Source organism: Furipterus horrens, unplaced genomic scaffold (genome assembly GCF_987537825.1).
Source record: "Furipterus horrens unplaced genomic scaffold, mFurHor1.1.pri manual_scaffold_2, whole genome shotgun sequence".
In the NCBI taxonomy this organism is placed as follows: domain Eukaryota; kingdom Metazoa; phylum Chordata; class Mammalia; order Chiroptera; family Furipteridae; genus Furipterus; species Furipterus horrens.
Genome location: NW_028327172.1, coordinates 179,065,902 through 179,083,784, shown reverse-complemented (window position 1 = coordinate 179,083,784; position 17,883 = coordinate 179,065,902). Strand labels below are relative to the sequence as shown.

Genomic DNA, 17,883 nt, shown 5'->3' with positions numbered 1-17,883 from the left:
ACCAAGCTTATGTTTCTTGATATGTTGATTTTGAGCATTATCTAATTGCTTCCTGTCAAGGAAATCACTATCACCATCTTCCCTGACTCCATTTTTTCTATATCTTATGTCACAATTAATATGGATAAAGGCGAGAATGGATATCGGGAAATCTACAGGGTTTCTCCCACACAGAGCTCTTGTCTTATCCTGAGATTTCTAATTGTCTTTCTTCTTGTAATACTGCTTTCTAGTAGTCTTTACTTTTGTATGTGTTTGTCTGTGTGTGCGCTTCTACCTCACATATAGTATGTCAAGTATTTGAGTTTCATTATTATTATTTTTCTGAAGTCCTCCTTTCTAGAGTCCTCATCCTCTAGGTCATCTGCATCTACTTTAGGCAGTTTGTTTGTGAATTCCATTCCATTCTCCCCTGAGAAGCGAACATTGTCTTCAGATCTCGTGTCCTCCCTTTCTTTTCTACTTGCTCATTTTGCTGCAACTCAGTGTGGGTGGGAGAGTAATTCCTGTTTATTTAGCAATACTTCAGTCCAGCATTGTTGCTTTAGTAAAATTTTAAAAGCATTTTTGAAACAATTATAAGTTTGCAGAAAGTTTTAAGTACAGTAGAAATAACTTTCTTTCTCCCTCTATGCCACGAGTATCTGTTCATGAGCTAGTCTTTCCTATAAGTCAGTCAGGCAACTGCTGGGCAAGCTGTCTGCTGTACAGCCCGGCACCAAGGAATAGACAAGAAGTCACATAAGTTAACTGCTATTCACTCAGTTTTTATTGAATTCAGTTTTTATTCACTCAAAGTAGAACATCAACATGCATTAATATCGTACTCACACTTTAACAATCTAAGAGAACTGTAACACAAAAACACAATAATCATTGGGGGAAAATGCATCCAAGTCCTAGAGTCTCAGTCTGCAGGTCTAGGAGACAGCACAGTGGGCAGAGGAGTTATCAATGTATTGCAAGGAAGGATCTCAGAGCCAGGTGGGCAGCAGGGCAGGCAAAGTCCTCAGTGCAGCAAGGCAGAGGCTCCAGCGGCCGATGCCAAGGGAGATCAGCATGGCACGGAGCAGCACATGGTGTGTGGAACTCAGCTGTTTCAGCAGTGGCCTGAAGCCTGACTCAGTTATACCTGAAAAGGGCTGTGCTGCACCTTTCTAGGTCCTTTAGATAAATGTCTTGGCACTCCTTTTGCCAAGTTTGGAATTTGTCCAGCCACCTGTGGGTGGCACATGGCTGTTTTGCTTGACACCCCTGCTAGCAAGATTGGAATTTCCCCAGGAGGGTATCTATGGGAGTCCCTCTCTGCAGGCATGGTATTCGTATCACATGGGCAGGTATCTTAGCTGTGCTTCCTTGCCAGATGTGTCTGTTCTGACCATGTGGGCAGATATTTTAAGTGTGTCCACTTGCCAGATGTGTCTTTAAGAGTTTTCCTCTTGAATCGAAGTGTCATGGCTGAATGAAAGTTATTTTAGTTAACATGAGTGACTCCACTTTGTTTTATATACTTTATTATGCTATTTTGATAGGACCAATGTCATTTTATTGGTCCTGCTCTCTACACTCTACCTCTCCCTTCCTTTTCTCACATTTCATTTCCTTCTTTCTCCCTCCACCACCTCTGTTTATCTCTTTCTTCATCTATGCTAAACATTTTAAGCTAATCTAGTGAATTCTCCAATCAGATTCCTGTCTTAAAAATTATTATTTAAATCACTTGAGTTTAGATCATAAAATCTTATAAATAGCTCCCTTCCTTTAAATATCTGTCAAGGTGATGTTCTTTAACAGTGCATTCATTTGTATAAACTTAATTTTGATTTATTAGTAAATTGCTGACATTTTGAGTATGTTTATACACACACACACACATTTACAACTACATTAATTTATCCATCTATTATCTATCTACATTTGCATGTGTATATAAATCCATGTGTGTAGATATGGGTAGTGTGTTTGGATATACATATATGTATATAGAATGTGCATGTGTGTGTATATATGTATATAATATAAAACATGAGTGTTCCTCAGGAGTTTGAAGTAGAGGTGTTCTAACCAAATTGCTGAGTTTGAAATAACTACTATATCAAACTTTTATATTAACCAGGAAAAGTGAGGCACAGATGACCTATTCTTGCAGGTTCATTTGGTATCTATACACCAGAAACTTCATAAGGCTAAGAAGATCTAGATAATACCACAGATTGCACTGTTTTTTATTTTCATACTGAATTATTAAATGGTTATTTCAAAGAGCATTAAATGTTTGAAAATGAGGATACCATAAAATCTATATTACTGCACATTTTAAAATGGCACATGTATTGTATAAAATAAATAAAATCATATAATTATGCATTCAATTGTTAATGTGTGCTAATAAATTTACTTATTGTTTATGCTCTGTTTTTCTTAGGACAAATGATAGCTCTATTCTGCAGATAAGGAAACTAACCTATAGATTGCTGACTCACACCTATAATTAGAAAAATTATCTAGATCATTTGAATTCTTTTTAATCATAGAGTAATTTTTATGTTAAACTGCATATTTTAGTCATTCTTTTATGGTTAGAGATATATGATTTATTTGTTTTGTTTGGAGTCTAAGAATTATAAATGCCTAATAAAGTTTAAGATAATTTAAATTTTAATAAATTTTGCTGATGTACTTATACAACATTTATTTTAAATACTTTCTTATAATCTGAGTCATGAATATGCAGAAAATTATAACACCTTCAAGTGCTTCAATACTGTGTTTACTGCTTTTTTTGCATTTGTAAAGTGTTATGGGCTTTAAAAGTAATAAAATCCAGGGCACAGTTCTCTAGAAATATGCATCTGGAATAAAGATTAAGTATTATTTGCAGAGATACATTTAATTTAATTCATATTATGACCCACAATTATGAGTTAAAATGTAGAATAAAAGTGGATTTCAAGAAGGTTGCTTAGCTAAGACTTTTTGAAGGAGATGAGTTTTCAGCTACTTTTAAGAAGAGGAGGAGAAAATACTGTTGGAAATTATTAGTATAAAGTTATTTTTTGTTACCTGCCAACTGAACCAGAGGATAAAGTCCCACTATTAAAATACCTTTTTATATATTTTCTCAACATTTTTAATACATTTAATATTTGAAGATTATTTATTGCCATAAAATCATTTCCTGCAGTCTTTTTGATCAAAGCTTTCATAGAAAAATTTAATAATGGTACTTTGGTCCTTTATCCTATATTATATATGGAGCTTCCACTCCTTTGAAGCATAAAATTTTTTATCGAAGATTGAAGGTATATAATAGCCTTCTGTTACAAGCAAATCATGATGATGAAAATATCACCTATATTTTGGTACCTGTGTGAAGTTATCAACAGTAGATGACAAGTATGCATTGACACTTAAATCTATTATATATTTTACTTTTTTCTATGTTTTTGATTTAGTAACATAAATCTTTATACAACTTTGTTTTTTAGTCTACATATTATAATTATAGAGAATAAATTGAGCTCTAGTGGAAACTTTATTACTGAAAACATCTTCTTCTGGGGGAGAATAAATAGTATATAATCTCATAACTGCATAGAAATCATAATATTTGACCTTGGGCTAAGCTAATGTTATACTCTCAGATGCTGTATTTAAATTCAGGCTTTGAGTATCATCTATGTTATAACCCCAACAAGTCCTGCACTGTTGTTCTGTTAAGTGTCTCAATGAAAGAACTTTTCAGTTCTCCACAGTTTTCCTCATGATAAAGAGGTCAACTTCACTTTTAGATCTAATCTTATGTTTGAAAATATTTGTTATGTAGGCCTTTGGAGCAGATTTGTTTCTCTGTAGAATGCTTGGAGTCAGCCATTGAATAAAATAAATAAACATATTTCATAGAAGCTGTGCTTGTGTGTAAAATAAGACAGGAGTTGACCTTTTGTTGTTGGTTTTTTTCAAACCTTTGATTTTTTTTTTTTTTTACCTAATTCTTGTTGTTGTTTCTTTTGTGTGTGTGTGTGTGTGTGTCTTTTTAAGTAGGTCTGTGAAAGTTTAGTAAGCAGTTTATGGAATCCTTAAAGAATGCAAACTTTTGTATGTTTTGCTGTTGAAATACAGAACTGATTCTCACCTGATGTCAGAAGTGCTACCTTTATTAATAATTTGACAACTGTTTTAAAATACGTCTTTTAGGAGAACATTTTTGATTTGGACAAACACACCAGATAGAAATATAAATAAAACAAAAAGCAAAACATTAGCCCTTTCTGATTGTCTACTTTTTGCCTAGTGGTAATATGAGACTAAACAGTAAGTTTGTTTCTTTTAACCAACCTCTATTTTTTTTTAAATTCATAAAGGTTATTTCTGAGAGCAGTTTCAGGCTTACAGAAAAACTGAGTACTAAGTACAGAGGGTTCTTATATAATCCTTCCTCTCTCTCACCTGTTGCCTCCCACTTAAGTTTTTCTCTATTCTAAACATCTTGGACTGATGTGGTTTGTTACAGTTGATGAACCAATATGATACATTATAATTAACTAAAGTCAGTAGTTTACATTTGGGTTCAACCTTTCTGTTTTAGAGCTCAACAGGTTTTTGACAAATACATAATGTCACATACTCACCACTAAGGCATCATACAGAAGAGTTGCACTGTTCTAAAAGTGCCATGTGTTCCACCTATACGTTTCTCTTTCTCTTTTCTCCACAACTACTGATCATTTTACTGTCTTTAAAGTTTTTCCTTTTCCAAAATAATTGGAATTATACAGTATGTAGCCTTTCCAGAGTGGCTTTATTTGCTGAGTAATATGCATTTAGGTTTCCTCTGTATCTTTTTTGTGGCTTGATAGACCATTTATTTTTGTGGAAGAATAACATCCCATTGTATGGACGTACATCAGTTTATGTTTCCATTCACCTATTGAAAGATATCTTGGTTGCATCCAGTTTTTGGTACTTATGACTGAAATTTCTATACATGTTTGTGTATAGGATTTAGTGTGAATGTAACTGTTCTACTTATTTTGATTGATGGATTGTATGTGAAACAAAACAAAAAAGTCAATCAAAGCCAAACAAAACAAAACAAAACAAAAACTGACAAACTGTCTTCTAAATTGGCAGTACCATTTTTGCATTCCCACCAGCAATGACTGAGAGTTGTTTTTGGTCCACATCCTCAACAACATTTGGTGCTGCCAGCAGTTTAGATATTACCCATTCTGGTAGGTGTGTAGTGCCATCTCATTGTTTTAATTTGCAATTCCCTAATGACCTACGATGTGTATATGCCATCTGTATATCCTTTTTGGTCAGTTCTTCTGCCTTTTTAATTGGGTAGTTTCATTTCTTATTGTTGCATTTCTAGAGTTCTTGCATATTTGGGGGATATAAATACCTATTTTTACATCAAATATCTAGTTTGAAAATATTTTCTCCAGTGTGTGACTTGCTTTTTCATTTTCTTAGCAGTGTTATTTTTGTAGAACAGAAGTTCTAAATTTTAATGAAAAAATATTAATTTCTCCTTCATGCATTATGCATTTGATATTATATCATTGCCAAATTCAAATTCACCTTGGTTTTCTACTCTTTTCTTCTAGAAGTTCTTTGTATTTTCTATATAGACAAATTGTTTTATTTCTTCCATTCTGATATAGATGGATTTTATTTCCTTTTCTTGTATTATTGCATTAGCTAAGACTTCAGAATGATGTTCAAGAGGAAATATGAGAGGGGACATCCTTGCCTTCTTCCTGATCTTAGAGGGAAAGCATCTAGTGTCTCATCATAAAGCATGTTAGTTGCTGGTTTTTTGGTAGATGTTCTTTCTCAAGTTGAGGAAGTTCCTCTCTAATATATTTTCTTGGTTTCCCAATTTCTAAAGTCTCCTGAATTTCCTGATCTTCCTTCATCTTCATAGTGCATCACTCCAATATTTACTTCTATTGTTGTATCTCCTTTTTATAAATTTGCCTTCTTAACTCCCTCTTAATAAGGTCCTTTGTGATTACCTTGGACCTCTGCAGAAAATTCAGGTTAACTTAGTCATTTCAAGATTGCAAACATAATCATATCTGCAAAGGTATATGCCTTGTAAGGTAACAAACATTGCTACCACTTTTGAGGATTAGGACCTAAACATGTTTGGGAGGCCTTTATTCTGTCTCCCACAGTAACTTCCCTTGCTTCCTTCTTTGCTTCTTAAACTTTCCACATTTTTTTAAATTCAAGTGAACTATCCCTTCCATGGTGAAATTTTCTCTGAACCTCTTAATAACATTTGTTTTCTCCTTTTTTTATAGAAGTGTATAAATATTTCTTCCTGGACTTATTATTTATATTTATTTTGCCTCACAAAAAAAAAGTGTTTTAGCTTTTCTTATTGTCTTCAGTATTACTTCTTTTTAGTAGTCTTTCTTCTTTTTCATTACTATGCAATCTTAAAAATATTTAACAAATATTTATTCTCCGGCAGCTGTCCGTCTCGAGAGACGATGGTGTAGCTTCTTAAGAGTCTATCTGCACCACCGAGAATGGCTGTGCAGTCCGACTCGGGAGTGACACGGTATCTGTCTCCTCCCGTGTTAAATCGACATCTTGCGATGACGCTGGAGTGTCCTCTCCAGTGAAGCTGAAGCTACAGAGCCTGGGCAGGGTGATATGGAGGGTCTGCTGTTGCCCATGCAGCAGACCCCTCCTCTCTTCGCAGCTGAAGGGTCCAAGGGAAAGACGGAGTCAATACAGCTTGGCTTCAGGTGCGCCGCAGGAGTTGCCGGTGTTGACTACAACGTCAAACCGCCTTAGGGACTCCGGCTCCGGATTTTCTGTCGGGGTTTACTCCCTTAGCCTTTCCCCTGAAGAGGTATGCCGCAAGGCAGCGGAGGTTTTTTGGAGTCAGAGTTTTCCTTCTCTGATGTGCCCTGACTGGAAGATCGAACCAGCGACACTTAGCTTGCAGGCCAACGCTCAATCCACTGAGCCAAACCAGGTATTTATTATACTCTTATTATATGTCCAGTCCTGTGATAGGCACTAGAAAAAATACTGTAAGCAAAGAGATATCTTTTTGTCTCAATAAAGCTTACAAATCACAAACATATTTAATTATAATGTGGGATAAATTTAATGGAGATAAGATGATATGAAATTATATAGTGGAACTGAGCTGGTCTAGTGGGGGCAGGAGTCATGGTTAAGGATGATGGTGGTGGAATTTAGAGAAAGCTTAGACTTTTACAAGGATATTAATATGATACTTGGAGTTTGAGAGATGTTCCAGGGAGCGAATAACATATAAAGAGGTTCAAGGAATTGAAAGAAGGTCAGAAGAACTGAGTAATGAGAAAAGAGAAACAACTTTGGAGGTAGCAAAGTTTCATCTCAAGAGGCTTTTTAAGCAACGTTACTAGTTCTCACTGGTATCTGTGGGTTTTACGCAGTGAACTACCATTATTATATCCAAGTTTTAAAAGGTATCATTAGAGAAGTGCGTTTCTTTTTTAAAAAAAATATTTGATTCTTCCTTATAATTTGATTACATTCTACAGTGATTTTTCATACTACCTTCTATATATAGTCTACTGGTTAAGAAGATTTTGTGACTATTTACTCCTGGCAGTCTGCTTTTAGTTTAAGAAAGCAATCTTTTAAATTTTAATAAATTTAAATTTTTGTTTAAGTTGAAGGGAATGTTACAAGCATCACTTCCTGTGCAATCACTTTTTACTTTAAGATTATCAGTCTAACAGTTTCTCCCAAACAGACTGCAAAAAGGTCAGAAAAGGTATTTTAGTGATGTTTGTACATATACTGAATCACCAGGAACATAGCAGGTGTTCAATATATTTAAATTAAGTAGAAATGTTTAATTTAATTGAAAATGTTACATGAAGAGTATTTGTTTATACTTATTGCAGGAAGTACAAAATATCACAGATAAATTGAACTTCGCGAAAAAGAATTTGGATATTTGTTCTCTTTTTTATTGCCATAGTAACAACACATTTTTTGGTGTGTCTTTATAATAGTCACCAGTTCTCTACTTTGCTTTCTTTAAAAATAGGAAGTGAACACACTATCCATCTGGAAAGAAAAATAACAAAAACAATATTAAATATAATTAAAAATAACATATGTCCTTATTTTACTGGGTGTCACCATGGCCCAAAGAGTAAAAGGTGTATTTTATAATATGATGTTAATCTGAAAGGTAATGGGAAAATTTATGACATGTCATGTATTAATCACTCATTAGGATTATTTTGACATTTTATGACTCCATTTCTATAAGAAAGAATGATCATTTAGGTACTGGCTTTTTTCTCTGATGATCTCACAAACCTTAGGTTATCTGTAGAGCTAAAGTATCCTTTCTATAATCCCCTGTCTCATTAATTGTGCCAGATCAATATACTTTTGTTCTCTTCAGAGGAATGTTGGCCTCCAAGTTTCATTAATTAATGTTAACATGTTTGGTTTCATCTAATTTATTATGTGTCTCATTTGAAAGACTACTTTTCATTTTTGTAATATATTGTGCATAAAATCAGGAACAAGTAAATTTAGTATATGTAAGATTAATTGATTTATCACAAAGAGAAAAATGCAAGTGTTCACAGGGACAGTGAAGGAAAGAAATTAATGTTAAGTATATAGTATGTATGCGTACATGCATGTATATATGCGTGTATATACACATATGTGTGTTTTGCTATACCTGTACATGTATACACAAAATAATATAACAAACATGCAAATTAATGGCATGAGACTAATGAATAATAATTTATATAAACAATTATCCATCTTGTCTATAAGGCAAATATTCTCTTATTATGATGAAGGCCAAAAGAAAAATGTAGTAGTTATTATATGATTATTTATATTATAATGAGGAGTATCTCTTTTTAATAACTTTATCCCATATTAATTGATTAACCAAGGTGAGAGAGATAGATATCATATATGCTAGAAGCCCAAATATTATGGAAGTAGGTATAGTACATTTGACCTATCCAGGGTTCCTAATTGCTTCATATGTAAAAATAGATGATCATGATGGCAATCCTGTAGCATTAGTTATTATGAGGATTAACTGGGAAGGTGTTTATAAAGTGATCAGAGAATGCTATTTCCTTTAAATTTGAGATCAAGAAACAAAGAGGTTAAGAGTTATTTGGTGATAAATAATAATCTCTAATATCCTCATGGTTTTAGTTTATATTAAATAAATGGAAAAAGAAGTTGCTTAAATGGTGTGATTATAAAGTTTCCAAGAATGTTTATCCATGTTTTACAAAATGTTATCCAACAACAGGGATAATGTGTGAGATTTTCATACATATTATTTAGTTTCTTGGTTTTTAAATGTTGTAAGCAAAAATAAATTGGTAATTATTTACATTCATGTCATGTCTTAGAATTTACAAAACTTTTTATATTTATTACTTATTTAATTTTTATTTAACTTGTGATTTAGGCATTTTAAAGATAGCTATTTCAAAGTTGTAGGCTTGATTCATGTCAGACTTGAGATAGGAACTCAATGCTTTTGACTCCAGTGAGCATGAGCAATAGTCTTTTCACATTGCCATGCCTGACTAAAAGTAATATTTGGAAAAGTTTTCTACCATGATGAATTTAAGGGAAGTTAATTTATCCCCCATCAGCAAAGATAAATCCCAAGGTAAATGGACATAGGTATATTATGAAGGGAAATTACATCACTAGTATCCCAGAGCTGGGAAGGGCCTAAACGAGAAGGGAAAGGTACAAAAAGGGTCACCAAGGAATATTTCAAAATACTTTGTGATCTAGTTCTAATCCAAATTCATGATCCTCTGTGCTTTGGCTTGCATTTAATAATTTAATTATTAATGCAATCATTTATTCACCTAATAGTTACAATGAATCGGGCACTGTTTTAGATGCTGGAAATGCATCTGTGACCAAAAAAATAAAAAGGCCTGCCTTTATGAATATCAAATTAAAGTTAGAAATATTAAAATGCCTATGGATCTTTCATAAACACTATCTTTTTCTTCTAAGGCCCTGCTGCCTGCCATGTTTTTTCTTATTCACCTAATGTTTACTAATTTTTAATATTCATTTTAGTTTTCATATCTTTCAGGAAGTCTTCCTGAATTAACTTACAAATTAGATGATAATTCAATATTACATCTGCCTCTAATGTTACAATTAGCATATTTCTTTAGCATTATCTTTTTTTGTTTTCTTACTTAAAGTCAGGGTCTTGCTCTTTTTTGTACATCTATCATCCATACATAACCTAATGTCTTACACACCAGCACAACAGGTTTGTGGGACAAAATAATAAACTTCCTTTGCAAATAAGACCAAGGGTTATCCTTGCTTTACTATAATATATTATATAAATGTTTATATATATATGTATATGTTTTTTATTGCTGATTGAATTTTAGTATATGTGTAACTAAATTTTTAGTGTGTTTTTCTTCATTGGTCAAATGACTAGATATGTGTCCAATTTTTATATCAACTTGGAACCATGTAGTCATATTTTCCCCATCTTTGAAAACTGTGAAATAAACAAAAATATATATAAATAATTATGTTAATAGGAAGATAAGGCAGCATGATATTCACAGTTAATATAACTAACACTAAATAACTATTGTCTCTATACATTTAAATTTTTAAAATCCCCTAAGTGGTAATAATAAAATAAGAGTTTATGAATTAAATAATACAACCCCACATTCCTTCACTTCTCACACACACAGCTAATGACTGACATTCTTACTACCATTTTTGATAACTTTGAGCAGCACTTTAGCCCAAAGATAATAAAAAAGAACAAATTCCAAACCCATTAGGGAGAAAAATTACCTGTGGAGCTGGAGTTGATCTGATATATCCAGCAAAATTGGGAATAGCAACTTGAATAACGACCCGGAAGAGTGGCAGGGTGATTGATAGACTTCTATAAACCCATGGGGCTCGTGGAGGATTTCTTTGCTCTCCATCTGTAGTCACAGCAACTGGCATGGTTCTTTTAATCTCAGCTGACGTGTATTAGAATATATGATGAATTAACATGTATTTATCTTCCTTTTCTCACTGTCAGTTTTATAAAAATAGGAAAAATACACTATGAGACACATATATTATTCACATTGTCATTATCCCTTTCCTCTGTGATTTGTTTACTTATTATCTATTACTCCTTCTCATCAGCTTAGTTTTATTTTGTTCTGCTAAATGAACAGACATTTAAATAATTGCTCATAACATCTCTTAGCCTATTTTTCACCCTTCCCTTTATAATTCTTCAAATAGTCCTTTTCTGTCATTAACACCATTAGTACTTCAGAAGTCATGTGTAGAGTAGGTATGTGAGCATGTACCTGGACTGAATTTGCTGCTCAGTCACTTAACAGTTGGATGACTGTGGCCATGCTACTTACCCTTTCCGTATATTTGTACCTGTGAAATAAAAAAATGCCTCACAGTAGTAATGAAGAGTGACCGAAACTGTGAGCAAATCATCTAGAACTCTGTAAGCACTCAGAAGTGTTCATCCCTGCCCCATCCATGAGTATAGCTCTTTTTGTGACTGTGTCTTCACATTTTTTATTATAAGAACAACCATAGAAGAAAGAAAGCATATATTTAAAACCCAATTTTATACATAAAGAAATGCAGTTACTAGCCTGAGTTCACTTACCTAGGATGACCTAGAGACAATAATATTTTAATTATAACTTGGGTATTCTATCTCTTACTAGTCATAGAATTTTAGATTAATAAAGGGGAATAGGTGAAGAAGACTGTTATGTTTTGGTGCTTACTAAATATCAGTTTTTGTGCTAAACACTTAATTTTCATTATTTTACATAATTCCCACGACAATACTGAAAGTGGATGCTTATATTCCAAGTAAATTTAGACTCATGATGGTTAATTTGTCATTGCTCACCCAGCCAGTTGTGATGAATTTTAGATTGAAACCAAGGCAATAAAGACCTTAAAACCTGTACTTTTAAAATCTTGCCCTGCTTTTCATGCTTAGAGAGATCTTAAGGATAATTTATACCAACCTTCTTTTATTAGATGAAGTTTGGTCTATGGAAATCAACTTGTTCAAGACAACTCCAATACTTGTCTTCTCAAACTATGCTTCATATTGTTCAATTAGAAATTTTTAGCCTTTATTTGACTTGTTTACATATTTTAACAATTTTCCTTTGTCACTAGTCTCTCATTAATTTTTTTTTGCAAATGTATGTCTATAGTCACCAGATTAATTAATTTATTCTTTATTGAAAGGAGAGAAGAGAGGGTTTTCTTTTTCTTTATTTTTTATTGCTTATGCTGTTACATTTGTCCCCTCCGCCCCCCCTTTTCCACATCCACCCAGCCCCTGCTCCCCCATCAGGCCATCACCCACATCATTGCCTGTGTCTCTGGATCATGCATATATTTTTTCTGGCTAATTCCTTCACCTCCTTTCTTCTAGTCAGTCAGTAAAAATCTCTCATTATTTTTGAGTCTACATGTTCTCAGACTGTTTACCAAAAATAGAACCCTGAGTTTTCATCCTCAGCTGACGTGATGATATTTGGTAACAAGCAATTCAGTGTCTTTCTCTCTTTCTTCTATTGGCTTATCCAGTAAAAATCCTAGTGACTGATTTTAAAGCACTCTGCCATGTATTAAGCAACAAAAGTGATCATAGTTGCATATATCTAGTAATAGCCTTGACAGAACCTCTTAAAGCTATTTCAAGTATATGTACAAAGAAATATGATGATTATTTCAAAATATATGTATGTATTTTATTCTTTTTATCAGAGGGTCTATATTTGTCAAAGTATGTATTTTATAGTTGTCCCTATTTTAAAATTTCCCCTTTTTATTCTTTCTATGCTGTTTTTTAGATTCCCCCAAATTATTCACCTTTTCAGATCATCTGCTTTTAGGTTGGACTGTCTTAGGAGCCCTCTAGATCCTCAAAATAATAGTCAAGGGTTTCAGATATGACCCTCTTCTTAGATATATAGTTGTAAAATATAGCTGTCATAATGGCTGATTTTTAATACAGATGACATCATTTAACATCATAATAGAATTTAGAATCTATAGTTCTGTCAAAATAAAAGAGATACTAGAAAGTTCACTTTTTATAGCAGACACAAAATGATAAAACCAAACACACTAAAAAGCTTATAACTGACTGATCTTAGATGTCTTGAAACAATGACAGCTTTGGCAATTTTTTTATGATAATACCATGTAGAAATATACCTAGCAGTAAGGAGAAAGCAGGTTTTTCTTAGGAATGCTCTGCCATTGACGTTAAATCTATCAGCATTGATAAATATTTCCTTATTTGAACAGAGATATGTTTATTTCAAAACTTTATGTTTATGAAGCTTCTTTCTGTTTTCAACTTAAATTTACATTTTCCCATTTGATTTTTATAATATAGAGTGGGACTTCACATTTGTTCAAATGGAAAAATAATACAATAATTAACAAATATTAGTGCAAGAATAAACTCTGTATTTTACTTACTCACAACAGGAAACCTACTTTTGCCCCACCTTGTATACTTTCAGAAAAAAAATAAAAAATAGATAGTAGTATTCCTATTTCTAAAGTAAGGGGAAAAATATTGAAGTTAATTAAACTAATTAGTTTCTTGGTACTAAGGTAGTGAATAATTATTTTTGCAATAAAATTAACTTGCCAAATATTTTTTACATAATCCATCAAAGTATTTTTTAAATGTAAACATATATGATTATTCATGATAACATTTAGTGCATGTCAGGGAGGTGAATTTTTGGATCTTTCCAAAAGGCCGTTTTTCTAAATGGATATGCAATATTATTATTGTTGTCATCAGCAATAATTTTTTTCTTAAGTATCAGTCTCTTATCTTCAGATTCTTCATGCTCTTGAGATAACACAGCAGCCCTCTTGAGTAAGGATGCAGTCATTGTATATTTTGTGGAGGAGATGTAAGCTGGAGACAAAGGAAAGCTAGTGCTGTGTTTCATCTGGCTTCTTATATATAAGCATGCTAAGATCAAGTAAGTTTTGATTCTCCTGTGCTCTTTATTATTTGCTTTAAATTATGATAAGAGGCCAAAACACAGGGGTCATTCTAATATATTTCCTAATTATTATATGTGTGTAAACATAATATTTCAAAAGAAAATGTCAAAAAAAGGTAATTTGTAATAAATTTAAAGACAAGAAATGGGCAAAGAGACATGTTGCTTTGACAGCCAGAGTAGTTTTATAGAATGGCTCATGGTGATGTCAGAGGCAAGTTGACAGTTTGAAGGAAAAAATTTGAAATTCATAAAACTATTTAGTTTACAGCCTTAAACAAATCTGAGATATAAGTTTACTTCTGATTTGCGTACAAATCTCATTTTTCATGCAATTATGATAATTATGCCTTCTAAAGTTATGCATGTCTTTTTAAGGACCACATTGGTTTGTGTGTCTGTAAATATTTTGCTAAAAAGATACAGTTTGTCTCACCTAATATATTTTCATGCCATTTTCATGCTGTTGTTAACATTATTAAATTTGTAATTCTGTTTTTATGCTTGTGTGGCATTATATCCCCAATTCTCAAAAATGGACCCATGACTAAAATGTGATTCACTGAAGCATAAAAATTGATGAAAAGAGTAACATAAATAGTACAGCCCAAAATAAAATCATAAACAAAGAGTGAACTGGTCTCCAGCGGTGAATAAAAAATGCAAATTTGTATATGCTGGGACACATCAATCTGCAAGTGTCATGATTTCACATATGCAGCAGGAAAAGAAAAGTGCAAATAAGAAGCACATTTATGAATACCTAAAAAAATTGAATTATATATGACTGGAGATTAATCTACCACAATTCCCAGTTCTTGTTTGGTTATAAAACCTTGTCAAATGGGCATGTATGTCTGGAAGGATTATTACTTGAAGGATTAATGGATGTGTTCTCTCTACTTCCTTGTGAAGTTTCTCTCTTGTACCCTGAGGGACAGTCCACTCTCCTAGACCATAGAAGTAAAGGAAATCACCCACTTTGTCATCATCAACAAAGACTAAGATGATACAGAAAGGGAAGAAAAGAGAAAAGAAGAGAAAAAAGGGAAGAAAGAAAGAAGAGGGCAGAGAAGGGAAAAAGAAATGAGGGCAGAAAATAGAGCTAAAAGCCCTTGATATTATGAGGTGTTAGGCAGAAAATACTTTTTTTTTTTTAATGCCAGATGCCTGCATTTATCTTTGCTAAATACTGAGCTCTTGTTTTTGTTTCCCATGGACAGGTCCACCAACAGATGGACTGCGGTCCTTTGATTTGAACACTAATGAAACCATCCTGTGACCTAGAAGTGATACTTTGGTTTTGCCCAATTCCGTTTATATCATTACCTGTGACTGAACAACTATCCTTTATTCTATGCTTATATTCTACACTCCACCAATGGTCTTAAACACCAGGTTGTCTGGTGGAGTGATGGTGGTAGTGGTGATGGTTGTTTTCATTCATTGCATGATTGGGGTTTGGGGGGAGCTGAAAGGAATAAATTGGAAATCGTCATGCAACCTGGGGAATCTATGAGCATAAGATACTATTTTAAAGTCATCCATTCTTTTATTCTTGATCCAGTAAACTAAGGGAGATATTTTTACAACATGCATAAAATTATTTTGATGAAGTAAAATTGATTAATATTGTTACTGAAGGTACAGGAGAGACAAAATGCAGGAGAGGCATTTAAGGTTTTATTCTTTACAGCAAAAGCAGCTTATAAAACTGTATAGTTTACTGCAATATTAATGACAAATATTACTATCTAGGAGAAAGCAGAAGAAGCTATTGCTAAAAACCTTTTATGAAATTATATTTTGGAGTGATGTGTAATGTAATTATGTATTAATGAAAGATGAACAATTATGTTGTAGGTGCTGTGGATGTTTTGCTAAGCAGTTGAACAAAACCAAATATGCAGACCATGAATTAATTCCTGTCTTATGCACACTGTAGATATGAGAGAATTGTAGTTCATGAATTTTAATTGTGTTTATCATTGAGGAACTCGTGATATTGGATAGGAAATATTTTCTTTGCTTACTACTTATTTTGTGGCCTTGGCTTTTTTGGCTGTGGCCTTGCAAGGGTGATTGGGGAGAGGAAGAGGGGTTACTCTGTGTAACAATTTGAATGTACTTAACACTAAACTATACACAGCTTCACTCACAGTGAATATTTTGTGAACATTAAAATGCTTTCTAACTTTCATTTAATCTATCAAGAAGGAGTGAAAATGTTAACTCAGTCGCATTGTGGCCACCCAATCTGTTGTTTATTGAAAGAGTGAGCAATGAGTTCAACAATCTGCTTTTCCATGTTAATGTCTGATCTAGGTAATGTGCTAACATGACTTTTTAAAATTTTTGTTTATGTTAAATGCTGTGTCCACACACTAAATAACATTCACTTATTTCAATAAAATTTCTTGTTAGTTTATCCACCACATATATTAAGTATGTTAAATTACTTGAGCCTATCTTTCAGAGCTGAAATAATAAAAATTTAATATTGAGGATAAGATGTTAGGAATTCCTAGGTTGACTGTGCAGCAAATTCTTCATCTTTGATATTTTGATTAATTTATCAGTTGATTGTATTTTTCAGATGTTGAAGAAAAACATTAGCAAGATAATATCAAGTGAACATAAAGATCACATTAAAACACAGTAAGAAAAAATGCAAAAAAAAAGAAAACTTTAGTAATGAACCTAATATACAGTGAGTTAGGGATTCACCCATTGATCTTCAAAGATACAAGGGGCATATCCATTTTTCTCTTTACAATAAGTTATAAAATGAATATTTAAAAACTGGACAGTTATAAGTCTGTAGCTAATTTAATTTAGTCTTTACTAAAACTAGGAGGACTTTTAATATTCAATCTTAACGTGCACATCTTATCTACTAACTGCTTACCTAACTGAAGACTCGATATTTCATAGAGGGGAACAAGAGAGCATTTTTGGTTGAACAACAGGAAAACTTAGTCCAGAATTGAGCCATTATTGTGATAATGACAAAATTATCAAGCGTTGCCTTAAAAGCAACCCTAAAGCCTAAGAATTCATAGTAAGTGCTACTGGCCTGCAGGGATGACCTGCAAAGTGTTTGTTACAGATACCCGGAAAGCTAAATACAGAAATTGAGAAGATATGTTTGGAGTTTTTTAGAGTAATTTGACAGCCTATTGTGTACAAGCATGTGATCAGTGATTTTACTTATTGAGCATGTGTAAACCAATTGTGGTGAAATTAATTTTGTACAGTAAGTCAATGTGGAGCGAGATGCTTATGTGTAGTGGGTCACAATTCAACATGTGGTATTTTAAAGTTAGTTTTTAAACTAACTCAAAAGATTATATAAATCAGAGAGAAAAATTATCATTTGTTTGCTTTTCTAGTGCCTTGTTATTTCTGCATCATTTTGTGAATTAACTAAGCCTGGTTTTTATTGTGCAGTTTAACAGTATTATCTAAGATTAGGAAGGGACATTTATATTTACTTTTACCCCTGAATTCCAAATGAGGAAACACTCTTCAAAGATCTACTTTAGTAAGAAGAAAGAAAACTTTTCTGAAGTCGCAGAATAACAGAGTAAAAAAAAAAAAAATCAAAGCTTAGATAAAAAAGAAGCTTTATTAAGTGAACAACTGAAATAGAAGGAAGGGCACTGCTGCAATTGGGGAAGGGAGACTCTTGCAATAGAGAGAATACTCTGACCATATGATGTACAAGTCTACAACATCAGACAGAAAAAATAATTTTTTTTTTTAAAAC

At 32.8% G+C, this 17,883-nt stretch overlaps 1 pseudogene; it reads left to right on the top strand.

Moving 5' to 3' along the window:
• The window catches only part of LOC150020076 (small ribosomal subunit protein eS27 pseudogene), a 42,732-nt pseudogene that overhangs the window by 23,220 nt on the left and 1,629 nt on the right, over nucleotides 1–17,883 (top strand).